Raw genomic sequence first — 10214 nt, forward strand, 5'->3', positions numbered from 1 at the left:
TAAAAAAAAAAAAAAAAAAAAAAGCAATACCTATGACCTTTATTGTAGACTGTACTTTGAATTGTTGTCATAAATCTGAAATAATAGTTGTGAAATTACAGCATCTAGAAAGAATATTAAAAGAAAACTCTGATGAAAACTGGAAAGTCTCTGCATTTGTAGTACTGAACTTGAACCTTGCAGTAATTAAGAGTAGATAGATGTTACTAATAGAAGAGAGAGCATGGTGATGAGTTATGTCCCACAGAAGACAGGTTACTCATTTAACTTTTTGTTCCTATGAATTACCATGTTTTTCTTTGCAGGGATTGAACCCAGGGCTCACATGCTAGGCATGTTCTCTACTACTGAGCTACATCCCCAGTCCCTTCGAAGGACTTTTATTTTGCCTTGTTAACAGAAACCAAAAAGACCATGTTGCTTTGTATTAAATGGTTGAAATTATTCTTTAATATAACATGACCAATATTGTTTTTATATTTTGAGGAATCTTGCTTTCCAAATAGTTGTAAGAGTGAGAAAAGGTACATAACACAGAGCCTGCTAAAAAATAAACATGCAGATTTCCAAAATGTGTATTACCTTAGAGAAAGAAAATAAACTTTATGTCACTTGTCACGAGACCTTATTGGTATGTAAACAGATAAGTATTCTCTCTCTCTCTCTCTCTCTCTCTCTCTCTCCCCCTCCCCCCCCCTCTCTCTCGGGGGTGGGTAGCAAGGATTGATCTCAGGACCTCGTGCTTGTGAGAAGAAAATAGACTTTAAAAAAATTTCCATTACAACTAGGATTAATATATTTAAGAAGAACCAATTTAGTTATAGAAGGGAAGGTGATATTGTTTGTTGTTAATCACTGAGACTTTTCTTAAACCCGCATCTTTAGTAGATAGCAAAATAATTTTTAATTTTCTCTTAGAAAATGTGAAATACCTATTGTAAGGCCATATTCTTTTCCACTCCAGTTTATATTTCCCTGCAATAAAAGGGCCAAATTTCTAATGCAATAACTATTGATTTGATACTGACAGCCTTTCCATTTCCTACAAATCAAAATTTTATTAGGGTGTTCACTTTACTGTAGTTTGTTACCAAGGTATAATAGGCACAGGAACATATTTTTTGCTACCTGGAACTCACTCTGATGGAGCAGATGCTGGAGCAGATGCTGGAGCAGGACCAATTAGTTAATGTACAGGAGGACTCTTTCCTTCTTCTTAAGCAAATAAAAATTTAAATTTGACTATTGAATTATAAAGATTGCTTTCAGAGAGATTTGTCTATGCTTTATGTAGCAGAATAAAAAGTATGATTAATCATATTTACTTTTTAAAACATTTTTGTCAGCTGCATGTGGTGGTACACACCTGTGATCTGAGCTATACAGCAGAATGAAGCAGGAGTATCAAAAGTTCTCTCCCAACCTGGGCAACACAGGGCAAGACCCTGTCTCAAGAATGAAAAATATAAAAGGGCTGGGGCCCTTGGTTCAATCTCCAATATCTTTAAAACATTTTTAAATTTTATTTTAATATAATACAAGTAGATATTAATAAAATCTTTAAAAGTACTCATGAAAAATAAAAGAAAATTTCACAACAAAATAATTAAAGAATAACAATAGTTAATACACTGTGTATCATAATATTAAAAGAATGGCCAAAATGATGCTCAGAGTACACACTAGCAAGACAAAAAAGACTTGCAAAGAAGAACCAAACAGATAAAAAGTTTGAGGCCAACCTGACAACTTATTATTTTTTTAATTTAATTTTATTTTTTTGGTACCCGGGATTGAACTACAGGTCCTTGCTCTTGCAAGGCAGGCAACCGAACCGCTGAGCTAAATCCCCGGCCCCTAACCTGACAATTTAATGGGACCTTATCTTAAAAGAAGGGTAGGGGTTAGTATGTAGATTTGAGAACCTGGGTTCAATCCACAGTATTGGAGAAAAAAAAATTACCAGTGCTATTCCTTTGCATAGCTGATATCAAGTCTTGAATTGTTTTAATACCTTTTTATTGTCAATGTAGACAATTTAACTTTATAACAATTTTGTGTGAAGAATAACAACTAACTATCAAGACAGAAATGAACAAATACCGGTGTAATTTTTAGGGAACTGTCACAAGTCCAGATTTAATCCCTAGTTGGTTACAATTAGTAATACAAAATATAAATATTATAGCCTATTATTTTCCTTCAAATGACCTTAAAAGTTTGCTTTTATAGTTATAATTAATTAAATTGAAATCTTCCATATAGTTCCATATTAAATTAGCAAAATATAAAATTGGAACCAGATTTGATTTTTTTTTTTTTTTTGAGACAGGGTCTTGTTATGTAGCAGAAGCTGGCCTTGAATTCATGGTGGTCCTCCTGCCTCAGCCTCCCAGTACACCATCATACCTGTCTTGATAATTTAATGAGTTAGGAATATTTGATAAATTGACAAATTTCCAATATCACATTATATTGGAGTGTTTATCATCCTCAGTCATTGGCTTTACAAGAATGAATAGGAAGTGCTGGAGATACAGCTTAGTGGTAGAGTGCTTTCCTAGCATGAGGAGGAACGCCCTTGTTTCCATCTCTAGTGCCACCAAAAATTTTTTTAAAGTACTCAATTTTAAAAGTCTTTACTGTTAAAACTTATTATCATCATCATTATTATTTTGAGGCAGGTTCTCACTATGTAATTCAGGCTGGCCTTGAATTCATTATGGAGCCCAGACTGACCTCAAACTCACAGCAATTATCCTGCCTCAGCCTACCAAGAGCTGGGATTACAGTTGTGCACAACCACAAAATCATTGCTAAATTATTGCACTCATGCACAGATTTGAATTTAAAATGCATAGCACATAGTCATTTGTGTTACCATTTTTGGAAGATAAGGCAACTTGAATTTTGCATTTTTTGAAGTGTTTTCAGTATGTGAAATATTTATTTGATTAATTTATTAAAAGATATACATTAAGACTTGATATTTCTGCAGTGTTTTTAAGTATTTGGTCATATCTGGAAGTCTCCAGATTTTAACCTAAAGCATTATTTAATGCTTAAAATGATTGTTACACAACTAATCTTTAAAAATTTTGTAAGAATCTTTTTGGTTTATGTTTTGTACTCTGAGTGACTACTTTGAAGATAACGATACATAGTGCAATAAGTATTCTCGTATTTGATTATGAAATTTTGTTTTGTTTTTCTTAAATAAAAAAATTAAGTAAAGCATTAATGAAGTATCTTGTTTTCATTTTTTAAGTAATAGCTAAATTTACCTTAAAATTGCTCATGTTAAAACTGCAGTGGATTGGCATTACATAACTAGTGCCAATTACACTAATTACAAGTGAGGTACACTTACTACCAAACTTTTTTCCTTTTTATATGAAGTCATTCTCAATGTTTGTATGTTTCATTAGTAACTTGAGCCAATGGGAGAACAGGTAGATATATGACCCTTTCTCTTCAAGAAGAGATGGTGCCTGGATGATTTGAGGTTATAAGTGATTAGTGCATGCCTGTAATCCCAGAGGCTCAGCCAGGAGAATCTCAAATTCAAATCTGGGTATATCAGTCAGTGCTCGCTAGAACAACAGATTTAATGCAAAGGGAATATCTGTGCACTGGAGATCCAGGCAATCCAGTCAGAAATAGAAGGTCGGGAGCTTGCTCTAGAGTCCCACATGAGTCCGTCCGTATCAGAAAGCTGAAAGGTGGAGGCAGAGGTCACAGACCGTGGTGAAGACTGCAGTTCCTCTGAAGAAGCAGAAGTGAGCCTCTCTTCTTTCCCTTTTATTCCATTCAGGTTGCAGGCCTATTGGATGGTGTCTCCCACTCACTCTCAGGGTGGGTCGTCCCTCTTCAGTAAGTCCATCATTCACATACTCCCAGAAATACGCTAAGCCAATCAGATGGGTGTTTCTCAAATTGACAAAAACAGTGAACTATCGTACAGGGCTACATAGTGACTTTGGATTTTGAGGGTAGCTTGGAACAAAACAAGATTGTGTCTCAAAACAGTCCCCCCCGCTGAGGAATTTTGTTGCAAAGTCTCATATTTTATATTGGGAACATTTATGTTTTGGAATTGACCTCTTTCAGGGTTACAGTTTTAAGGGTCAGCATAGAACTTTAGAGAAAATATTTTGTGTTTCTGTACAGTTAGGTCTTTCTGAGCAAGTTATACTGAAATTTGGGATCCATGTTGAAAAGAAGCCTTTAAAATTAAATTGTGTCTGAATAAATAATGAGAAACCATCCAGAATGTATTTATTTCCTACAGCTTCCATAACATAATGCTACAGACTTGGTTGCTCAGACAGTAGAAACTTATTTTCTCAAGGTTCTGGAAGGTAGAAACTCAAGATCATAGTATGAGCAAATTGAGTTTCTCCTAAGATTCCTCTCCTTGGTTTGGAGATGGTCACTTCCTCACTGGCCAAATAAAACTTTTCCTCTGTGGACACTTATCTCTGGTATCTCCCTTTTCTTGTAAGGATAACAGTCTTATCATGTTGAGGATCACCCTCATGACTGCTCTGAACCTTAATTACTTTCTTAAAGGCTTAAAATTGTATTAGGGATTAGGGCTTTAGCATACACATTTTGAGAGAACAAACCTCAATGCATAACAAATATTTCTCTGTTGTATACATTTTTAAAGAATGATGAAACCTGGTGGTATGAAGCTCCCTCTGAATTGCAGTCTGGAAATACTGTACTAACTTGTCTTCTAGAAACAAATATATTCCAAAGACGTAAGATCCTTCCCAAAGAAAATTGGTTTACACTAAAAAAGGAGTTTGTTTAGACTAAGCAAATTTCTCCTCTCTTTTGAGAGGAGCAGGGCTTTTGTACAGCTGTGATATATATAACTACTCAGATATTTTGGGGTTCTTTGTGTACAGTAAATTCCAGGATGTGCAGGACTTTGTCAGTCTGATAATCTCTTACTGGTTCCTGCAGTGAACCAGTATGGTGATTATAAATAAGTAATAATTACATCTTCCTTAGTCCAGAAACTTTGTACTTTCAGGACAAATATGAATATATATCTTAACATATTTTGTCTAATGTTTTTGGAATTATATTCCAGTTAATTCATATTTTTTCATGATAATATGTTCACCAGCCTGGGATATTGAGAACCCTGGATTTTAGAACCAAGAGTTCAATCTGAAGTTATTAGATTTCTTCTTTTATATTTTCTCTTGTCTACATAGGACAGATTAACTAATTTTAATTTGCTGAAAATAATTTTAAAAGTCATTCCTATTAGAGACAATTGCAAGCCTAGTTTTTAATAGTGAGCTGTGAGCTGAGGCAAAAACTGGAAGATTTGTGGAAAAAAAAATCCTGTAAGTCAGGAACTGAAAATTACAAATGCAGAAAGAAATATCTCTGGTTTTTAAAAGAAAATGAAATGGAGGCCGGGGATTTATCTCAGTGGTGCTGCACCTGCCTTGCAAGTGCAATGTCCTGAGTTTGATCCCCAGTACCAAAAAAGAACAAAAGAAAAGAAAATGAACTGGCTAAGCTAAGCCATGTCAAATTACAGTTTTACAAGTTTGTTTGTTTGTTTTTTAACAATTGCAAGAGTTTATAAAAGGAATAGTGGGGCTGGGGATTTAGCTCAGTGGTGCCGCCTGCTGCCTGCGTCGAAAGGGCAAGGTCACAAGTTCAATCCCCAGTACCAAAAACAAACAAACAAAAAACTAGAACTTTGGGCTGGGAATTTAGCTCACTGGTTCCACCACCTGCTTAGCACAAGGTCCCGAGTTCGATCCCTGGTACACACACACACACACACACACACACACACACACACACACACACAAAAGGAATAGTACACTAGGAGTGAGCAGGCTTCTGCTGGCAAAAGAAAAACTGCACAAGCACGGGGAGTAGAGGATGTATGGTTTAATGCCCTGCCTGCATTAAGGCACCTTGTGTCAGGGTCCTCCAGAACATGATTGGGAGAGCACGGTTGACAGGGTGCTGAGACAAGTCTGCTTCTTCTATTGTACAAGTCCTTTCCTGTAATTCACTTATAATTGTATGTATAAAATGCAGGCCATGTGCAAGCACTTTCAATGAACTCCAAGGAAAAAAAGGTTACTCTACGTCAAGCAGGACAGTAGAATTTTCCTGGTCAGGCTTGGGATCTTTGCTTTTCTTATCCTGACCATTGTGTTGTTGACTAGACCTGGGGCAGGGCTGAGGACTGAACTTGGAGCACCATACAGGTTCATTTGAGTGGAAGGGAGTGAGTGGTCCCATACTCCTAATTGTGCTGTCTATATTATTACCCCCTGAGAGACTTTGTCTCCAAAAATCTTTAAGAGATGTTGAGGGTGGACTGTCCATTTTCTATATCTGCTTCTTGCTCAGTAGGGGTGTTGAACTTATCTATGTAGAAACCATAGGTAACTCTCACCCTGACTGATCTAGGGGTCTAAGGGAACCATATTTTACCTCCAAAGGATGCATCGATGACCTTGAGATACAAAGATGGGCTTTGGTCCTTGGCTTAAATCATTATCTGTTTAGCAGCTGTTAAATGAGAAGTTAAGTAGAGATTATATTTGGCCCAAGTAATAAGGCTATGAGAAGCATTAGCAAAAGTCCCACCATGACCAGGATCCCCACTTAGATAATTCCTGGAAGATCTTAGAAGCATGGTCAGCTGCTTTTCATGCTGAATCTCTTACTATCCCACACTGATTGGCATAAAAACAATATTCACTGTTTATCATACTCTTTAGGGGGCAATTGAGCTACCAGAGAGGATCCCAGGACAGAGAAGAAAAAGAATAGGCTGAAAGAAGTCATTTTGTTAATAGAGGGAACTTCTGTAAATAGTCTGAAACCTACAAAATGCTAAAAAGTGTGGAATAACCACTGACTCTTGCTTCTGTAATGTGCTTTGTTTTGGTTGTTTAACAAAACGTGAGGTTTCACCATTGAAGCTTAAAAGCACATAGCCCCAGTTTAAAATTAACAGATGCCAGAGGTGCTAAGCTGCATCCCAGGATGAGAACAGATGTTCAAACTAAGCTAACAGTCCCTGACCCATAAAACTTTCTGTAAACCATGAGACTATAAAGGTGTTAAGATAAAAAGAATGTCACCAGACCTGCTTTCCTGACCTTTTTCCTAACCTCCATTCTCGTGGGCTACTAATAGATAAACATACTGAAAGAAAATGCTACATTTGGGTTAACATTGTACTGTCTGTGACCATAATTTATGATGGTAACTGTGGGAACTAGAATGTCTTATCACCTAAAATAAGATCATGATTGTAGAACTCTTATAAAAGGCAGATTATAACCCAGTTCAGGGTCAGTCGTTTGGCACAGCTCTTAGTGCAGACCGATCCTTTGCTAGCAAAGTAAACTTTTTTTTTAACCCACCCCTGCATCTTTGTATGTCATTTACCAGTTCCTTCTGCAACACTGTAACTTGGGGTGAGTGTCTCAAAAGTGACAGCACAGTTTTGTGGAAAGCAAGACAGTAGCAGAACTAGCCACACAGGATACACAAGGAGAAACTCTAGTCCCAAGGTGAGGGATTGTGGTAAACTAGACATAAGGCTTGAGGCCCCATTGACCTTCCCTTTGGACATGAAGGAGGGAACAGCAAGCTGATATCTCCTTTAGCAGCATACCAGCATGCTGGCGTGTTGTAAATTCCAGAAGTCAACAACAGCTGAGATCTAGTTTAGAGAAATATTTACCTGGGTACACTTTGCAAATAATAAGAAACAGATGGATTCTCCATTAACCGAATTGCTTGCTCCTTTGCCTAAATTAAAGTGAGGCGAGCCAGATGCTCAAGGCTCTTTGTCCTCTAGAGGCAAGAGCTCCTGACTCCTCTTTCAAAATTATCTCTGTGTCTTGTCTTTAATCTCCATTCGCCCCCTCCAGTTAGCAGGCTGGTTTCCTGCAGGGGATAATTTTCCCTTTCCATCTCAAGGGAGTAAACAAGTTTACTTTATACGAATTAGCAGGTTCCTGGGTGATTTCCTTTTTGTAAAATGAAACTTGGGGCCACAAGTTCCCAGGTGTATAGGGTTTGTGGTCTCTTCTCTTTATTTTCTGGTAACCCATGCAGTTTGAGTTTTACCCTGGAGAGGTGAATCCAACTATCCCATGTAGATCAATGGCAGAAGGTGTGGTTAAGAAGGTTGTATAAGAGCCTTTCTATTTAGGGGTGAGTTGGTCCTGGGACACACACTCCCTCCAAGCCTTGATTAGAACCTGATTGCTGGGAAAGACCTGGGCTGATAGATGTTAGTCCCTAAGTGTGGAAGAATCTTATTTCCATATTCCTGGATGGTCCAATGGAAGGTTCCCGAATGAGAGACATATTGGATGTGTTGAGAAGTCTAATGTCAGTAAGCAGGCCAGATGCCAGGAAGGATCTCCCATACAGCATCTCAAACAGGCTAAGTTAAAGTTTTAATTTGGGGCTGCCTGGAGCCTCATTAAGGCAACTGGGAGGAGGTGCTGGCACAGGTTGGCTAAGGTCTGCTTGAGGGTTCAGTTGACTTGCTCAACCTTCCCTAAAAATTGAGGTCTCCATGCATGTGGAGGTGGTATTTAATTTCCTGTATAATTCTGGATGTGTGGGAGAGCCCATTGTCACTGTGGATGGACCAACGTAGTCCTAACTGAGGGAGTACTTCCTTGAGGAGGGCTTTTATTGTCTTCAGGGCTCATCCTGATCTTGTGGGGAAGGCCCCTATCTACCTAGTAAAGGTATCTATGCATATAAGGAGATGTGTATAATCCTTGCATGCAGGCTTGTGGGTAAATCTATGGATTGTGGAGGGCATAGATGGGACAGGCCTTACATACCTGGATTACAATGTTGTGGACTCTAGGCCCTATAAAAAGCTATGTGCTGTACCAGTGATGGCATCCCACCCTAGGTAGAAGGCATCATGTAAGGTCTCGATGACTTTCTACTGTACCCATTGTGATAAGAACAGCCAGGATCCCACATGCCGCCATTGACCCTTTTAGATTCCTCCCTTATCACTAATCATTTGAAGCTCTTCCCTAGAGTATCCTGGTTCCAAGTTATGAGCTTGAAATGGGACCACAGGGAGTGTTATTGACAGGCTGGGGTTATTCTGGAGGGCAGCCTGTTTGGCAGCCAGTCCTGCCTTTGAATTCCTGGGAGACAGGACCTGTGAAGCTTGATGTCCCTCACGATGGACAACTGCTACTTCATTTGGAAGATTTACTGCCTTAAGGAGGTTGAGGATCTCTGGTCCATCATGTTTTACTGGTGACTGGTGGCTAGTTAAAAATTTCTTCTTTCCAAATGTCATCATGTATATGTAAGACTAGAAAGGTATATTTGGAGTCAGTAATTGTATTGACCCTCTTGTCCTGGATGAGTTGAAGAGCCCAAATGAAGGCTATAAATTCTGGGTTTTGAGATGAAGTCTCTCGAAGGAATCCTATTGCTTCAGTGACCTGGGTTAGGCTGACGGTGGCATACCCCATCCTTCTAATACCATCCTTTATGAAATTGCTGCTGTCAGGAATGGGAATTTAGCTCAATGGCACCATGCCTGCCTTTCAAGTGCAAAGTCCTTGTCCCCGGTACAAAAAAACAGAAAAGAAAAAGGGAAAAAGAAAGTAAAATAAATTGCTGTTGTCAGTGAACCATGTGCTCACTGTCTCTATCAATGGCTGGTCCCTTATGTCGGGGAGGCTAATGTAATTTTGGGAAATATTTTGATCACACCATTAGGAACCAAGGGATGAGTAAGAGGTCCTTGTATCTAAAAAGAAAGTAATTTACTTAACCTATGATGTCCATTGATACCTGAGGCTCTTCTAAAGTGATGAGGACTCCACATGGATAGCCACAGGCACTGTCTGTCACTGTCTGGGTGTTCTTCCCTGGCCACTCTGGTAGGAGATGACTTTGTCCCATACTGTGAATGAGGGTTGTCCTTCCTCCAGTCCCAAAGATTCTCACATGTATCCAGACAGGATCAGTAAGGACTTAGTGGGCTACTGTTTTTCCAAATGTCCTACTACTTGGATTTGAAGCACCCAGTCTTGCCTCCATCACTCTTTGGTTTACCCACTCTCTCCTTGGTGCCACAGGCTTTGTTATAACCCTGATCCAGGTGGACCAGCATGACTTTAACCTAATCCTTACTCAATTCTTGTTTGTCTTTC

This window comes from Fukomys damarensis, unplaced genomic scaffold (assembly GCF_012274545.1).
Source record: "Fukomys damarensis isolate Sample0158 unplaced genomic scaffold, DMR_v1.0_HiC HiC_scaffold_37, whole genome shotgun sequence".
Classification (NCBI taxonomy): Eukaryota; Metazoa; Chordata; class Mammalia; order Rodentia; family Bathyergidae; genus Fukomys; species Fukomys damarensis.